Consider the following 17,694-nt stretch of genomic DNA (forward strand, 5'->3'; position numbering starts at 1 on the left):
AGATGTGTATACATTTTGTATGAGATAAAGAAAAGGCAGCATAACATTTCCACATCTTTATGTTGTTTTTCATGCATGTTGAGGACTAATATATGGAACAGATCTAGCTGGTAGACTATGAGTCATTCTAGGTCTAGAGAGAGATCTTTTGGACATCACTGTTGATGGGCAGTAGAACTATTTATGTTAAATCATTTCCAACTATTTTAATCTTTGCCAAATTTTACAAAATAAAGATTATGTTTTGATATTTTGTTTGAAAGGGAATTATATTGAAATGCTATTCTATATTAAACCACTGAGACAAAAAAAGTTGTGAATTTGCTGGGATTAATATCATCTGATTGTTCATGACCCATAGTAAGCATTCTAGTGTTAGCTTCTGCTATTATAATTATTATCATTTCCTTGTACTATGTGATTGCTACTTTGTTTATCCACATTTTGAGAAACCAAGTTATGCTGGGTATGGTGGATTTAGTCATCCCAGCAACTGGCAAGGCTGAGATAGGAGGATTGCAAGATCAAGGCTAGCTTCAGCAACTTCTGCCCTAACCAATTAAGCAAGACCCTGTCTCAAAATCAAACAAATAAGCAAAAAAAAAAAAAAAAAAACTCGGCATAAAACTCTGTGGAAAAGGGCCCCTGAGTTAAATCTCCAGTTCCAAAAGTGAGAAAAAAAACTTGTACAAGGTTACTTACCTAAAAGATCTCCCTAAGCTTTTCTGCCAGTTAAAAGGCCTATTCCTCATTATTATGGGTTCCTTATTCCAGAGTCCTTCAAGGATAACTGAATTTGTGAAGTAGATGTTTCTAGTCCACCATAAACCTTCTCTGGCCTGTTCACCATGGGCAATCACAGGTAGTCACTAGGCAGGCAGATGAGTTTACCTGGTGAGCACTTCTGTGTTCAAAGGAAGAGTAGGGAAGTTATTGACCCAGCAGCCAGCTGGGCATGAGGAGAGAATGTGGGGCAAACACACTTCAACTTCAACATGGGCTGTCAAAGTGCTAATTAAACATACACATGTGCACATGCACACTCATACATGGACTGCTTAAAATCAAAGAGTTCCTAGTTGATATATTTTTTTGCTGCCCATTTGCCCTACTTTTATATTTCTAGTCATAGATTTCTGTAAGATGGATAAATGTCAAATAAAATGTATCTTTTGAATACCATGTGTCTTTCTAGGTAGAAGTTCTTAACTGGTACATTTTTTAAATTCAAAATGACGTTTTATACCTTTTATCCAGTTTAGAACCCAAGACAGACTTAGGTTCATCAGGGAAGTTTTCTCTGGCTCCCTGAGGTGGCATGAGCACCTCCCTATACACCAGCCTATTGCACATAGTGCTTGTCCCTGTCACAGTAACAGTGGACATTTGAGTTTTCTTTAAATTATTGGCACAGAGACACTGATCATTTATAATCTTAACTATTCTTTGTAATAATAGCACTCAAACAACACAGAGCTACTCAGGTCACACTTACGTTTGACTATGGGACACACACACTTGAGAAGGTGTACAGAAGAAATCAACATAATCTGTTCTAGAAAGCATGGCTGAATGAAAGAAGAGAGCCCAAAGGAGAGAAGATCATGATACTACTACTGAAGCAGTTCCTACACTGGGGCACTGTGCTGTGTGCATGAAGAATCCTGCTCAACAAACAGGGGACCCCAAGCTATATTGTACAGTATCTGTTACAGTTTCAATATTAGATGTCCCTCAATAGCTCATGTGTGAGACAATGCAAGAAAGTTTAGAGGTGTTATATTATTGAGTTATAAGAGCCTGAACCCAATCAGTGAATTAATCCCTTGATAGAGATTAATGGTTTGGTAACTGTAGGCAGGTAGGGTATGGCTGCAGGAGGTGGGTCTCTGGGGATGTGCCTTTGGGATATATGTTTTTTGAGCTGGGCTTAGTTCTGTGCTTTCTGGCCTCTGACCAATTCTCCCACCAATGTTTTGCCTCACATAAACTCCCAAGGAATGGAGCCTGCTGGAAATGCACAGATATCTGTGAAACTATGAGCTCCAAATAAACTTTTCCTTATCTAAATTTGTTCTTGTTGTCTGTTTTAGTCACAGCAGTGAGAAAGTTCACTAAAACAGTTATCACATTTCAGATATGAGAAATCAATCCAGATAAACCAATTGTTACAGGTCAGTCAGTCAGATTCTCAGGTCCTCCTCATGTAGAGATGGGAGCTCCACACTGTCTCAGAGGAATTTACAAATTAAGTGAGTCCTTATTACACTATTCTAATGTGTGTATGCTTAAAATATTCCACAAAGCTATTTTTTTAAAGTTGCTCATCTAACTGATCCAAAATGTACTTGAACCAATTATTTGAGATCAAGGAAATAGAAAATATTTTTTTATATTTACTATCAACTTAGATTTAAAAACTACACAGGAAATTGTCAAAGGTATACATAGCATTCCAATTATGTAAATATTTTTAAATCACCTAGATGGATATAAAATTTAACATTTACTCATTCATCCATCTATTTGGGGGCTAGGGTAGAACCCAAGGCCTTGAGCATGGTAAGAACATGTTCCACCACTCTAGCTACACCCCCAGCCTCAACGTTAATTTTTGATTAACCAACTGGATAGTACCACTTTTGTTGGCAAGAGAAGTTGTTTGTAATTTGTTTGTTTTCAAGATCATCCTTATTTTGCTATTTCTTTTTCAACAGCACTGAATCTGGCACACAAGAACTGAGGAAGTGGTAGATATAAACTATATTATTATTTATAAATGATAGTCAGTAGTAAATGACTAATAAGCCCTTTTCCCTAACCTATAATTTCCACTGTTTAAGCAGTCCAAAGAATTACCAGAATACGAGAAAAGAGAAACTGCTTTCCATATATGTAAGGAGGCTCTATTTATTTAGTCACTGGTGATATACAGTGGTAGTTTTCCAATGAAGGATACTCAATAGAAATGTACAAGAGTAGCCTTAACAGGTTAAATCATCAAGAGTTCCATAAGCCACTGCAAACATTTGATACTAAAGGGCATAATTGTCTTCCCTGGTTGGTGTCATTAAACAGATGATAGGCATCACAAACCACCAACTGTGGCTGATCAGTTACAATTATCTCAACTTATAAAAACCCATTACATTTTTATTGACTACTTCACTTATTTTTCTGCTTAATGCATTCCTTAACATTACTATCTACACAAGTTCCTCCTCTGCTAAGTCTTCTTTCACATGTTCAAATTGAGTCTATCGAGAAATGGCTCCCCACTCTACTGAAGACATTGTCTATGCTCTTCTTCAGATTGCATGTTTCCTGAATAAAGAAACCCAAGGAGTTCCCCTTTCTTTACAGGGAAGCACACCTCCAACTGTCACACCCAATCTCTTGGTCCAGGCATGGCCATGTTTTTGTATTCTTTATTCCAAGAAATGCCTGGAACAACTAAATGAAGATTTTTAATGAGAGGGATATCTCCTCTGTTCTTAGAGTAAAAGTGAAGAATCTAATCTCCTCAGGTTTACACATACAACTATTCCCACAATGCAATGCTCCTCACTTCAAGGCTCTCCAGAAAATACAGCATTACTTTTCCTGGCATTCTTCAGCATCCACATGAAAAGTTTCCCTATCACTAACAGAGTCTCAGATGTAATGGGATTCCCAAGCTGATGTAGAGGATATTAGCTAATGATTTTTTTGCCCCCACAAACTTCATGCTATAAGGAAGACAATGTTTGTAAAGAACAGAAGATCAGCATGAGAACAGAAATGCACAATCAAAAACATCACTCAATTTCTATCCATGCATTTCACCAAGTCTTGTTGATGGACATATCACTGGTGACTGCTGGATTTCTAACTCAGGTGACTGGGATCATAAAGTCTCAGGTAAATGAGATTCCCAAATCCACTATCAACACACATTGCCTAATTTCTAGTCCTGGCCCCCAGAATATTTTACACAAGATGAAAATTGGAAATGAGGATCATTTAAGGTCACAGCTACCACCTGGCTATTTTATAAAACACAGTGCCACATCTCTTGGAACTATGAAAAGAGTGACAGCCAAAAGCCTCACACAACTTACCTAGGAATACAGGCTAGATATAGAATGATTCTCCTGAGATCCTCCTGCCATATACTGTCATGATTGCTGCAGTCTGAAAATGTTAAAAGTGACCTCCATGCTTACCTCTAGCACCTAAAAAACAAACATTGGGAACACATTTAGACTAAGGAGGATGAGATGAGACTCTCTACTCTGCATTTCAAGTCAAATGTTCTCATCTATTCACTCAGTCCAAATGATACCTAAGTGAACTACAGAGTGTGGAAGAATCACTCACTGCCCAAGATTCCTCAGGTCATCTGAGCTGTGTAAAGCTCAGATGGGACTCAGAAGAACAAGTCTTAGTTTGAAGGACAAATAGAAGGTTCAGCAGATAGCTTGTCTTTTCCTTCAGTGTGTTGGAAGAATGCCTTCCTTTAAGTTAATATGTGGGGAGAAAATGTTCTTGTGTGTGTGTGCTTTCTTGCCTCTCTACTCCTTCCTCACCACCCCTTTCCTATGCCCTCGTCTGCATTCTGAACCTTCTTTTTTTCTGAATCACTTAAACTGGGTTCTTAAAAGTCTTAAAAGGAAAAAGAAAAGAATGCTATTCAAACACTATCCCAATGATGACTTATTAAATGTGATATCTGCTGCATCTGACCACAAATAGCCAAGCTTTGTCAAACTCTTACACAAAGTCACATACACAAAAAGAGAAAGATGGGCAAGAAATCACTTTAGAGAAGAACTAGATTAGCTCAAGGACTTTTGAAAAATTACACCATACACCAGGAGTACAAATCTCAGGCAGGCATATTTCTCATTGAAAGGAACACAATTCGAACACAGTAAGACTGAGTACATTTGGTGAAACTGTCATATTTACTCTGTATTTCTCTCAAGGTTGTTAGTAATTTAGAAAACGAAAATAATTCCTTCTATAAGAGGTCCTTCATTTAGTTTTATGATTCTGATCATCTCTCTTCAAAAAATCTCAAACTTCAAGTTACAATACATAACTCTTAATTATTCTGTATACCAAAAATAATTAGCAGGGATAAAATTAAAATCCAAACAAGGAAACAACAAAAATACCTTCCTTTTAGTGTGATCAAAATAATATACAATGCTGGGTGCAGAGTGGCACGCCTGTAATCCTAGCAGTTTAGGAGGCCAAGACAGAAGGATTGCAAGTTCAAGGCCAGCCTCAGCAACTTAGAGAGGTCTTAACATCTTTTCTGAAAATAACAACAAAGCAAACAAACAAAAAAATATATATACCCAGCAGAAGATGCTGGTAGTTTGAAAACAAATTTTATCAATATGTTTTTTTATAATTTTCTAGAATGATTACACACATTCTAAACAGTATGAAACTTAATTCTGACTGTGAATACTTAAAATGATTCTCATGTACTGTCTAGTCATGTAAACTAAAAGAAGTCTTAAATATCTGTAACTCAGTTATTCAGACAATCAATGGGAGCAACACCAAATCACAGATATCAATAAATCCTGACCATCATGAATGGTTAACATAAGAAAGGGACAACCAGAATTTCCCAATAAATGCCCAACAGAACCAAACACCACCAACAATTTCACCTTTCTACCCTGCAAAATAATCCAAGTCTCATCAAGCCTCAACATCTAACTTATAGTTTACAGGAAACTCAGAGGGAAGAGAAACATGGTGAATGAGCACACAGGAACACAATGAACAAAATATAGAATGGTAAAAAATCTACATTAAAACATTCAATTTCCTCACTTACCAAAGGAGGCGATAAGGCTTAAAAAAAGCAAGGATGAAAAACCTATAGAAGAAAAGAGACTTATCAGATATCTTAACCAACTGCAACATACACTTGTTAAGAAACATTGAGAGAGACAAGCAAGGAGACTGAATACTGATTGGCTTTTATGGATTAAAGAATGATAATTCAATTTTAGATCAGCTAATGATAGTGGGTTTTTAAAAACTTACCTTTTATGTATATGTGTGTGTGTGTGTATATATATATATATATATATATATATATATATATATATATATTAAACATAATAAAATATATATTATTTATATATATATATATATATATATTATAAATATGCATATGCATTATTTATAAATATATATGAGTTATAAGCAAAATTGCAGATCTAAAATTTATGTCAAACTTATCCAGAGCATGGTGTGCACACATATGCCAAACATGTTATGTTTTTTCCTGTATATGCATACCTATGATAATGTTTAACTTATAAATTAGTTATTTATTAACAATAATAACTCAATAAAAGAAATTAATAACAACTCAATAAAGAAACACAACAATAGTCTGTAATAAAGGATTTTCTCACATGCTCTAATCTTTCTGGAAAGAGTGAAGACATACTGGTAATTCAACCACAGCTTGACCATGGCGGGGGTTAAGGAAACCATGGGAAGTGAAACCTCAGATAGGGGCAGGGGAGACTGCTGTGTATAAACCACATTCAATATAAAGTCACGCATACAAAAAGAGAAAGATGGGCAAGAAATCACTTTAGAGAAGAACTAGATTAGCTCAAGAACTTTTGAAAAATTACACCATACACCAGGTGTATTAATTCATATAAAGTGTAGAACACTTCATTAACTAACTCTGACTTATTCCACTTGTGCTACTAGAACAGAATACCACAAATGTATAACTTATAAGCAACAGAAATGTATTTTCTCCTGGTTCTAGAGGCTGGGAAGTCTAAGATCCAGGTGATGGCAGGTTGGGTAACATGGAAAAGGGAATTTCTTTCCTGGAGGAGGGTTGGGGTGGCGGGTGATGCTGCATTCTCACACAGTGTGCAGCTTGCCCAACCTGGGCTGATGATTGAAGCTAGGCTGCACATACACAGAGCAAGAGCTCCGCCACTGAGCTATATCCACAGCCTATGTAGCCTTTTCTAAGACCATCATGCTACTAACTCCTTACCTGTGGAGAGAACACATTCAAACCACAGTGTCAGATGTGCCAGGTAATTTCATTTAATTCATCCTAAATGAAGGACATAATGTGTAGCAACCTTACTTCAATGCAATGAGTATTTTTAGCATAGCTAGAGATAAGACGAATAATCCAAAATATTCAAGTTCATGGAATTCTAAGTGTTTTTTTTAAGAGATTCTGCCATTATAAGTATGTCTTAGAATCACTTACCTTTTATCTTGCTTTTACTAAAGCCCCTTTTGGGCCACAGCTACGACTCCTCCCCAGACACTCGCCGCTGCCATGCCCGGCCTGACATCCTCGGGCCCCGGGCCAGCACAGTACCTGAGAGGACGGCCCATCTTGGTTGACTGCCATTCAGACCTTAACTCCTCTGCAGCGCCTTTGGACCTGGGTGTCGGGGTGGGTGGGGGAACTCTCCCCCCGAACCCAGGGGAGAGGACACTCCCCCCTCCCGGGGGAGGCCACTTGGACCTGGGTGTCGGGGTGAGGGGTGAGCTCCCCCCCACCCAGGGGAGAGGGAACTACCCCCTCCAGGGGCGAGGGCCCTCTAACCTGGGTGTTGGGGGGGAGTTCCCCAGCGCACCCAAGGGAGAGGGAACTCCCCTCTGGTGGGAGGACGCCACTCGGACCTGTGTGTCCGGATGCCTGGGAGCTCCCCTCCGCACTCAAGTGAGAGGGCACTCCCCCCTCAGGGGGAGGCCCCTCGGACCAGGGTGGGTGGGGGGGCTCATCCCATCCGCAACCAGGGGACAGGGCACTCCCCCCTCCAGGGACGAGGCCCCTCTAACCTGGGTGTGTGTGTGTGGGAGCTCCCCAGCACACCTAGGGCAGAGGGCACCCCCCTCCAGGGTTTGGGGGGAGCTCCCCAGAGCACGTTGGCCAGAGGGGTACTCCCCCCACTCTAAGCTGAGTGTGGGGGGATCTCCCGAGCTCACCCAGGGAGGGGGCACTCCCCCCTCCAGGGGGGAGACCCTTGGACCTGGGTTTTGGTGGGGTGTGAAGCTCTCCCCGCACCCAGGGGAGAGGACACTCCTCCATGGGTGGGAAAGGCCCCTCGAACCTTCCCGCACCCCCACACCCAGGGAAGACTTGCACACCCACCTCCACGGCAGAGGACCCTCTAACCTGGGTGTTGGAGAGGGGAGCTTCCAACCGGGGCCCCAGCCTGGTTGTTGGGGGAAGTTCCCCATGCACCCAAGGCAGAGGGGTACTCCCCCCACCAGTGGGGAGGCCCCCCTAACCTGGGTGTCCAGTGGAGCTCCCCAGCGCACCCAGAGCAGAGGGCCACTCGCCCCACCAATGGGGATAACCCCCTAACCTAGGTGTCCGGTGGAGCTCCCCAGCGCACCCAGGGCAGAGGGGCACTCCCCCTTCCAGGGGGGAGGCCCCTTTGACCTGGGTGTTGGGGGAGAGTTCCCCGGGGCACCCAGGGGAGTGGGCACTCCACCTTCCAGGGGGGAGGCCCCTCGGACCTGGGTTTTGGTGGGGGTCGGAGCTCCCCCATGGCACCCAGGGGAGAGGGCACTCCCCCCTCCAGGGGGAGGCCCCTAGGACCTGGGTGTTGGTAGCTACCACCCTCCCACCCGGCACCCAGGGGAGAGGGCACTCCCCCCTTTGGGGGAGCGGCCCCTCGGACCTGGGTGTCGGGGTGGGAGGGGGGGAGCTTCCCCCTGCACTCAGGGGAGAGGGCACTCCCCCCTCCATGGAGGAGGCCCCTTGGACCTGGTGTCTGGGTGTGAGGGGGTGGAGCTCCCTAACGCACCAGGGGAATCGGGGCACTCCCGCCTCCCGGGGGGAAGCCCCTCTGACCTGGGTGTCCCAGGAGCTCCCCAGCACACCCAGGACAGAGGAGGCACTCCACCCTCCAGGGGAGAGGCCCCTCTGACCTGGGTGTCGGGGGACCTCCCCAGCGCACCAAGGGCAGAGGGGCACTCCCCACTCCAGAGGGGAGGCCCCTAAGACCTGGGTGTCAGGGGGAGCTCCCCACCACACCAACCGCAGAGGATCACTCCTCCCTCCAGGGATGATGGCAGAGTTGGAGAAAAATGGGGAAAAGGGTTTTATTGTTTTGTTAGCTAAGGAGAAACATGGTGGTCTCCTGTCCCAGAGGGTGTGATTCTCTCTGCCTTAGGGAATACAGGGCTGTTAAGAGGAAAATGGAGGCTAGCTTTCAAATATGATGGGTAGATATAATTAATGGGCATCTATTGGGTGTCCTGTTGCTGGAATTCCTAGTGTTGAGATTTTCTTTCTTCTTGTGGGCAGTGACAATCTTCCAGTGAATAGCCTGATAGCTTAGCCTGGGACTAGGAATATGGTAATCTTGTTTCCCTTATGTTAAAGTTAGAGTTGGAATAAGGAAAAACCATGTCAGTTTTAAAATAAGCCACCTGATCCCCTATGGTAGCACATACTTGTAATTCCAGTGGGTGCAGATGTTGAGGACAGGAGGACAGGCTCAAAGCCAGCCTCAGCAACTATGAAAGGCCCTAACCAATTTATCCAGAGCTGTCTCAATATGAAAAGGGCCAGAATTTTTGCTCAGTTATTAAGCACCTGTGGGTTTAATTCCTGCTACCAAAAATAAATAAATTAATTAATTAAAATGAAATAAGCCACCTAAGGTGTATCAACAGAAAATGATCCCAACTATATTTCCTTCTTTCTTGGTATAAACCATAATTAAGTAGGTGTATTCATAGGTAAATAACCATGGTTCTGCACTTTTAATCAGTGTATTTTGTGCACTTTCAGATATATGTTTTCTCTCAAAAAATAGAGTAGGTACAAAGATCCTAGACTAGAATTTCAAAATGATATGAGACTGGTAGGACTATAATAAGTAACACTCCCCCCCAAAAAAACATTTGGGAATACAAATGCACACCAAAATGTGCACTGTCTCCACCAATTAAGTGAAAATAGTTGTGATTATATTTTTCAACTCAACTTCCCCCTAAACTCACTCCACTCCAGTTATCTCCTTCCAAAGGATACTACTGTGCTCTATGTGTTACTCCCTTAAAGTCTTGGGTTCATGGACTCTGTGCAGCAAGGAATTGAAGAACAGGACACAGAGACTTATTGCAAGTAACAGCAATAGACTTCTCTGAAGAGAGTGGTCTTGAGTCAGAAATTTTGGAGTATTCTTTTTATAGATTCTGGATTTTCTCCTTGTCTTATATTCTCTGCTCTCCATGCTTTTCTCTCTTTTGTTCATTTTTTGCCCTCACAGTTGTCCATGCCTCTATTTCAGTTGTTTTCTTGGATACCCCACTTAGATGCATGAATACGGAAGTAACTATCTGACTAGGTTCCCTTCTTGTGCTCATAAGCACTTTTCATCAACCCAGAAGTTGATCTCATTGGAGGACCTTCTCCATGCTCCTCTGGTCTGCACCTACCCATGACTTCTTCACTTGGCATCTTGCCCTGCCTGGCTATGCCCTTCTACATCTCTCTCATATGGACAAAGCCAATGGTTTTTATGCCAGTCTTGGATGTCAGGAACAGGTCCACGTTCCTCCAGTTATTGAAGATTAACTTCCTGATAAATGTTAACCAAGCATAGAATGCAAGATTTTTATTTTGTTAAATTTGTTCTTTTTAGTTATATATGATAGTAGAATGCATTTTGACATATCATATATACATGGAGTACAAATTCCCATTTTTGTGGTTCTATATGATATAGAGTTACACTGGCCATGGATTCATATATGAATGTAGGAAAGTTATGTCTGATTCATTATACTGTATTTCCCATTCCCATCCCCAACTCTTTCCCCATTTCCCCCTGTCCAATACTGTGGACCTCCACTCCTCCATGCCACCTAGTGTGAGTCAGTATCTGCATATCAGAGATAGCGCATTCAGCCTTTGGCTTTTTAGAGTTTTCTTATTACTTAGCATGATAGTCTCCAGTTCCATTCATTTACTGGCAAATGTCATAATTTAATTCTTATTTATGGATAATATTCCATCATATATATGAAACACATTTTCTTTATCCATTCATCTGTTGAAGTACACCTTGGTTGGTTCCATAGCTTAGCTATTGTGAATTCAGCTGCTTAGAAAAATAAGTGGGGTCATGTGGAGTGCCTCTCCCTGATTAAGAAGCAGTATCTAAATGGCTTTTCCAGCAAGTTTTATTTATATATGTCTCTTCATCAAGTTAAAGACTATAGAAGCATTATGCTTTGTGCTCAAGAAAGTTACAGGACAAGAACCATCTATGTAGCTTTATCACAGTTGCAATGTTCAACATTAGGAGCTTTGGACAGCAGTCAAGAGGCCCAGTGTCTAAAGTTATGGTTAAGCAGGCATGCTGAGGAGTAGCAGTACTGGTGAGATATTGTGGTTGTCCTGCCTGCTCAGAATTCCTCTATCCCTAGGAGGTATGCACCTGAGAATAAAGTCAAAGCTGATAGGACTCTTGCACAGAGCCTCTCAGGGTGGGCCATCACCAGGCAGCAGACATGCCACAGGCGTGAAGTCATTAGAGACCCACAATCTCATTCACTACTCTCCCACTCTCTGTCATTGCTCTCCACACCTTTCTTGTGTCTTATCTTCTTGCTCTTATTTGAATCCTTGTCTGTCAGTGGGCAACCCAAACTAAGGCCATGAAATTTCTAGTTCATTTATCATATACAACTGTATACAATTCATAGTATCTCTGAATTCTGACCATTTGGTTAATAAATCCATTATATTGTGCTTTAATAAAATCTATTGTGTATTATAATAATAAGAATTGTTATCATTTACTTTTTCAAATAACTTTTACAAGCATATTAACCTAATTCAGTGTTCCTTCACTCACTTATATTTTTCTTTTAAATTTTTTTTTGTGAATTATGGAAATATCAATTGACAAGAGATCTGAAAGATTACTATTAGTAGACCATTATCACTAAACCCTAAGTAAAAATGTAAAGAAGAAAATCAAAACTGTTTTGGAAAAAAAGTGAGGTGGGGCACATGCAGAAGAGCTTAAATTCCACTTAAAAGGTTTGGAATACCTGAAGTTTTTAATTTCTTCTTCTGCAGCTAAATGGGCTTTGCTCTGTCCTATTAAATCACTGTCTTAAAAATGACCTAGAATTTTAAAGGTGATTGAACTCTAAAAAATTCTTAAGTTGTTGGAGGTAAGTCATCTTAGTATTACCAGGCATTACACTTCTTAGAGAGAAGGAAAGGGTTTAGGGATGTAAGGAGGAAAGTCACTTGATTCAAGTCCCCCTGGGGTAGATTGTTAACCTACTGGGGTTGCCTGCCTTTTTTGAACACTCTTCCTGTGCTGGGAAATTCTCCAACTTTTGATTCCAGTCCTTCCTGTGACAGAGTCAGACACCTTCTCCTACCTCCCCCTTAAGTTGTAACCAGTGAGTGACACAGGGTATTCTAATAAGACACACTCATGCAACACCTCAGAACAAAGACAAGCTTCCAAAAAACTATCTGGGTCAGCCATGAGCTGCAGTGACAATGCCATTTGGTGACTCCACTGGGACCCATCTTCTGGTAGCATTTGCACATATCTCTGGGCCTTATGACCTTCAAAACTGATGTTCTCCTCCTCCTGAAGACTCTTGTGCTACCAATAACATTTGATGCATTTCATTACTGCTTAAAATATTTAGAATTAATTTCCCTTACTAGGAACTATAACTTTAACTATTACTATAACTTTCATTTGTTCCATTATATATAGAACACTTTTGTTGTGGATAAAGTATCTCTAAAGTTATAGTCTCAATGAAATCCTAATCTCAAAATTGTATGTCTAAGACAGGAAGATTTGTCCCTGTATTCCTTGGTTAAATTTTGTACCATTTTACTGGAAGTTTAAAAGTAAGGGAGGGTGCTGTTGTGACTCAGTGGTAGAGGACTCTCCTAGCACACTTGAGACCCTGGGTTCAATCCTTAGCACCACATAATTAATAAGTAAATAAATAAATAAATGTATTTTAAAGAGTTGAAAAAAAGCAAGGGGGACTTTTTCTTTTGTTGTATTCGGAGAAAACCATTATTAGCCCAGAAGCAAGTGAATGAACACTCTCTAAAATTTCCAATAACTTTGGAAATTGAACATAAATTATTTTTATATCATATATTTACAATTTTCATTTGTACATTTTTAATCAGTGTGATTTGGGTTCCAGTAATGTTAGAACTGTTATTTTTTAAATTACAAATTAAATACTATCTTTAAGGACCCAGAGTTGTCTTTTCAAATACTGACACTAAATTCTCACTTTACCTCAAAATTTTGGTAATATTAAGATACCAGGACAATGAACTTAAGGATCCCTGAGTTCAATCCCTGCTACAAAAACAAATAAGGCAATGCTTAATACATTGTTTTTGAATAGACTGAAAATAAGACTAGTTATTGAAAACATATCCTGTAACATGCTACATTTGGTTGTAGCCTTGATCATTGTTACTCTACTTCAAAATTGGAAGTGAAAAGGAAAATCCCTAATTCCAAGTATTGAGAAAGAAATCAAGGTATCACCTCTGCATCTCCCCAGTATCTCCTCAATTTACATCAACATTCTATTATGTGGCGCTGTAGATAATTGGGAAACCTGTATAGTCTTTCCTAACTTCTTTAGGAGATTGTGATGTTCCACCCTCCTTATTCAATAGATGTGACTTGTTCATCGATTGAAAATTCTCTAAGATCCAACCTCCAAATTTCCAGGACAATTACCCTACATCTTACTCTCATATCTTTTTCCCATGGGGAAAAATGAAGTTGACCATGGAAAAGCCTTAATATTTTTGCTGTGAAAGACCTACATTTTAATTATGGCAATTTACATGAGTCTCATGTTTAATGGTGAACAATATGAATTGAAATGTTTGCTAATGTAACATGACACTTAGGGAAGGAATAACCCTTCACAGGCAACATGTGGCAGTGAGTTAATTTGCTGTGGTAATAACTTATCAGAGCCTGAGACATCACCTCCCTTTATGAATAATTTTACATAAAAACTTATGGGTGTCTGACATTTTCTTTACATGTGCCATGGGGGAAAATACAAAAAAACAAAAACAAAAAACTAACATTATTTGGTTTGCTGTCAAATGTTGTCTCTACTTTTGTTGTCTGCAGTGCTCTGATTCAATGCATTTTAATAAGTTTTTAAGAATGCATGAATTACAGTCAGAGGAAGGCTGGTATGACACACACTCATTATAGAATATAAAGGAATGAAACATTATCTATTGTTTGGCATGCCAGAAACTTTTAATACCCTTTCTCCTTAAGAACTCAAACATTTTCAGTGCAACTGGGCATACACCCATTGGCATAATTTGAAGTGCTTCTTTTAAGAGGATTTAAATCTTAAGTCATGCTTGAGGTATTCTGCAAATTTGATCTCCTCCAGATTTTATCATGCTACATTAGTATCTGGGCTTTGGAAAGCCTCTTCCCTCCATGGCTATTAGAGGTTCATAGTTCATTAGGCGTATCTTGAACCAAGCAAAGGTAAATGTGAAATACAGTGTTGTTTCTGTGAAGGCTGAAGGCATCCCTTTTTCTGCATGCTCATCCTCTTGATCTTTGGCATGTTTTATCCAGTCAATGATGGAACAAATTTAAAAGTTATAGCATTAATTATATCAATTGTTTTAGGTGAAAAAATAATTTGAACTCTTATTTTTGCTTCAATCACCCTTCTACAATGGCAAATCAGTATATTCAAGCCTGCCTATTGCTGGAAGTAGACCTTGTATTTTAAGTGACCAGAACTAAAAAACTTCCCCCTGGGTCCACAGCCAATTTCAGCAAGAAATTTCCTAATGCCAAGAACAATCCTAGTGTATTCTAACACTGGCTGATATTCCCAGCAGCTGCAAGAAGGATGTGGATCCTTTAGGAGAGGACTCTGTATAGGATACCACAGTATCTAGAACAACTAGGTAATGTGCTCATGATCACAGAAATAGTAAAATGCTGAAATCTAATCCAAGTCTGTCCAACCTTAGCCTGCCCTCTTAGCTTTGATGCTATATCGGTTCCCATTGCCCTTTCTATCTGGCCAAATTGCTACTATCTGATAGAAAATTTATATTTATAATACATTTTTTATGGTTTAGAAATGTCTAGTACCCCTTGTCCTTCAAATTAACAGCTGCTGAGGGGCCAGTTCATTTCCTCGTGTTCTCCCTGGGTCAGAGACAGGGTCAGCCACTCTAAAATTGAAACAAACCCAGATGTTAGTTTAGGAGTATTGATAGATTTTAATAAATAATACACTGTTGCAATGGACAAGAGTACAGTATGTACTGAACTAAACTTCCATTTATACAGTGGTGACTCAACCTTTTATTTTATTTTTGCTAGTTTTTGTGTTTTGGTACCACATATTGAACCCAGGGGTACTTAATCCCCAGCCTTGCTACCCCCATTTTTTTGAGATAGTATTTATGAAACATATTTGTTGATAGTCATTTTTCCCCATAATTAAAGGTCTTTTGGGGTGGTTGGTATCAAAATAACATTGTTTTTTCCAGGGCATGTGGGTATATGCCTGTAGTCTCAGCTCTTTGAGAGTCTGAGGCAGGAGGATTGCAAACTTGAGGCTAGTCTGGTCTCAAGGAATACCTGGTCTCAAAATAAAATACTGAAGTGAAGGGGTACCCTTCATCCTCAGTGGTGGAGTGCTTATGTAACATTGGTCATGAGTCATTCTAAACTTAGTAATTTAAATCTTTTCATTTTTATTTATCTCAGTATTTTTCCAGTGATTTCATCTTAGTTATATTGATTTTTTTGATACTCATTGTTCCTCTCAAAGGGTTTTTTTAAATGTTTCGTTTTATCTATATTTTTTGAAGTTCTATTTTCTATTTTATTAATGTCTGTTCTCACTTTATTGTTTCCTTCCTTTATTTTCCTTAGATTTCTGGTTTGCCTTTTCCTTTTTTGTAAGTTAGAAGGGTAGATTATTGGGTTGAGAGTGCTTGTCTTTTGTAATGTAGGTTTCCATGTTCAAGGAGGAAATTCAACTAAAAAAATTGCAAAGAACTTGGAAATAAATGAAAGTGAAAATGCAAGGTCGCAAAACTTGTGGAGTAAAGCAGAAACAGTTCTTACAGGAAAACTAGTAGCTTACATGAAAACTAGTAGCCATAAAAATAGGGTTTTTTATCCCAAATCTAGGAATTCCAGGAACAGCTGTCAAGGACACCCAATAGATGCCCACTACTTATATCTACCCATCATATTTGAATGCTAGCCTCCGTTTTCCTCTTAACAGCCCTGTATTCCTCAAGTAAGAGAGAATCACACCCTCTGGGACAGGAGTCCACCATGTTTCTCCTTAGCTAGCAAAACAATAAAACTCTTTTCCCCATTTTTCTCAAACCCTGCTATCTTTATTGGATAGCAATGGGGACAAAGACCACGCTTTAGGTAGCAGAAAGGGTACTCCATAATGTTACTTCTGCACCTTCTCATTTTATTATCCCTCAGAAGGGTCAATCAATATTTTCAGTGCTGTCAACATCTGCTCTCTTTAATTACAACAAAATCAATGAAACAGGAGTGGTGTTTTGGCTCCGTGGTAATGGGCTTGCCTTGCATGCGTGAGGCACTGGGTTCAATCCTCAGCACCACATAAAAATAAATAAATGAACAAAGGAACACATTGTGCCTATCTACAACTAAAAAATATATTTTTAAAAAATCAATGAAACATGAAAACAAAGACGAACATTTGGGAAATGCAAGGAATTGAAGAAGAGGACACAGAGACTTATTGCAAAAATCATCTTAACAATGAGCGTGAGCAATTGTTAAATGCCAACCGTCTGGCGATAAAACCCTGGTGCCAGCCATTTTTCAGTGAAGGTGGGTCCCACTGCTCCTATGCCCAGCTTCGGACTTTTCGGGGGTTGGAGCAGCGGAACACGGGCGGGGTAAGGCAGTGCCCCACGGCCAGTTTCGCACTTTGCCAGTGTCAGACCAGCTGCACCTCAGGAGGGTTAGGGCACCGCCCCCGCCAAGGTTGGGACTTTGGCGGGGTGGACCAAAGCATAGCAAGCGGTGTAGGGCACCGCCACCCGCCCAGTTGGTAGTTTTCCTGTGGTACACCGGCCGCACTGCAGAAGGGATAAGGCAGCGCCCCACGCCCAGGTTGGGACATTTCACGGGTTGGACCAGCGGCACCGCCCCACGCCCAGTTTCGGACTTTTGGCGGGGTGGACCAGCAGCACAAAGGCGGGGTAAGGCAGTGCCCCATGCCCAGTTTTGAACTTTTCCACGGATTGGATGCGCCACACCGCAGTTGGGGTAAGGCACTGCCTTTCTGTCCTGCGCACTGGGGTTAGTGCACTGCCTAGTTCCCTCCTGGCTCCAACCTGGATCCTGCTGGTGGAGTGCACTCGCTGCACCCCTGTGCGCATGAGCAGAAGGCGGGTCGCGGCTCTGTCCCAAGGGTGGACGTGAGGCGATCCAGGCGCACTCTAGAGGTTTCCTTGACAGTGTGGGTGCTGTTGCTTGGCGGGTTCCGTGGAGCGACTAAGGAGAACTGGAGGGAGCTGGAGGAAGGAGCATGGATGGCAGAATTGTGAGTATGGGGCGTTTGTCTCGCGATGCGCCAGGGTCCCTA

At 40.9% G+C, this 17,694-nt stretch overlaps 1 protein-coding gene across 1 annotated transcript in view; it reads left to right on the forward strand.

Annotated features, from left to right (window-relative positions):
- The first annotated feature begins 17,612 nt into the window (after positions 1-17,612).
- LOC143388818 (phosphatidylinositol 4,5-bisphosphate 3-kinase catalytic subunit delta isoform-like) overlaps positions 17,613-17,694 on the forward strand; it is a 30,537-nt gene continuing 30,455 nt past the window's right edge. Inside the window, 1 exon segment of the mRNA XM_076842322.1 lies at positions 17,613-17,652. The gene's annotated coding sequence lies outside the window, so the exon portion shown is untranslated.

The sequence above is a fragment of the Callospermophilus lateralis genome, unplaced genomic scaffold (assembly GCF_048772815.1).
Source record: "Callospermophilus lateralis isolate mCalLat2 unplaced genomic scaffold, mCalLat2.hap1 Scaffold_45, whole genome shotgun sequence".
NCBI lineage: Eukaryota > Metazoa > Chordata > Mammalia > Rodentia > Sciuridae > Callospermophilus > Callospermophilus lateralis.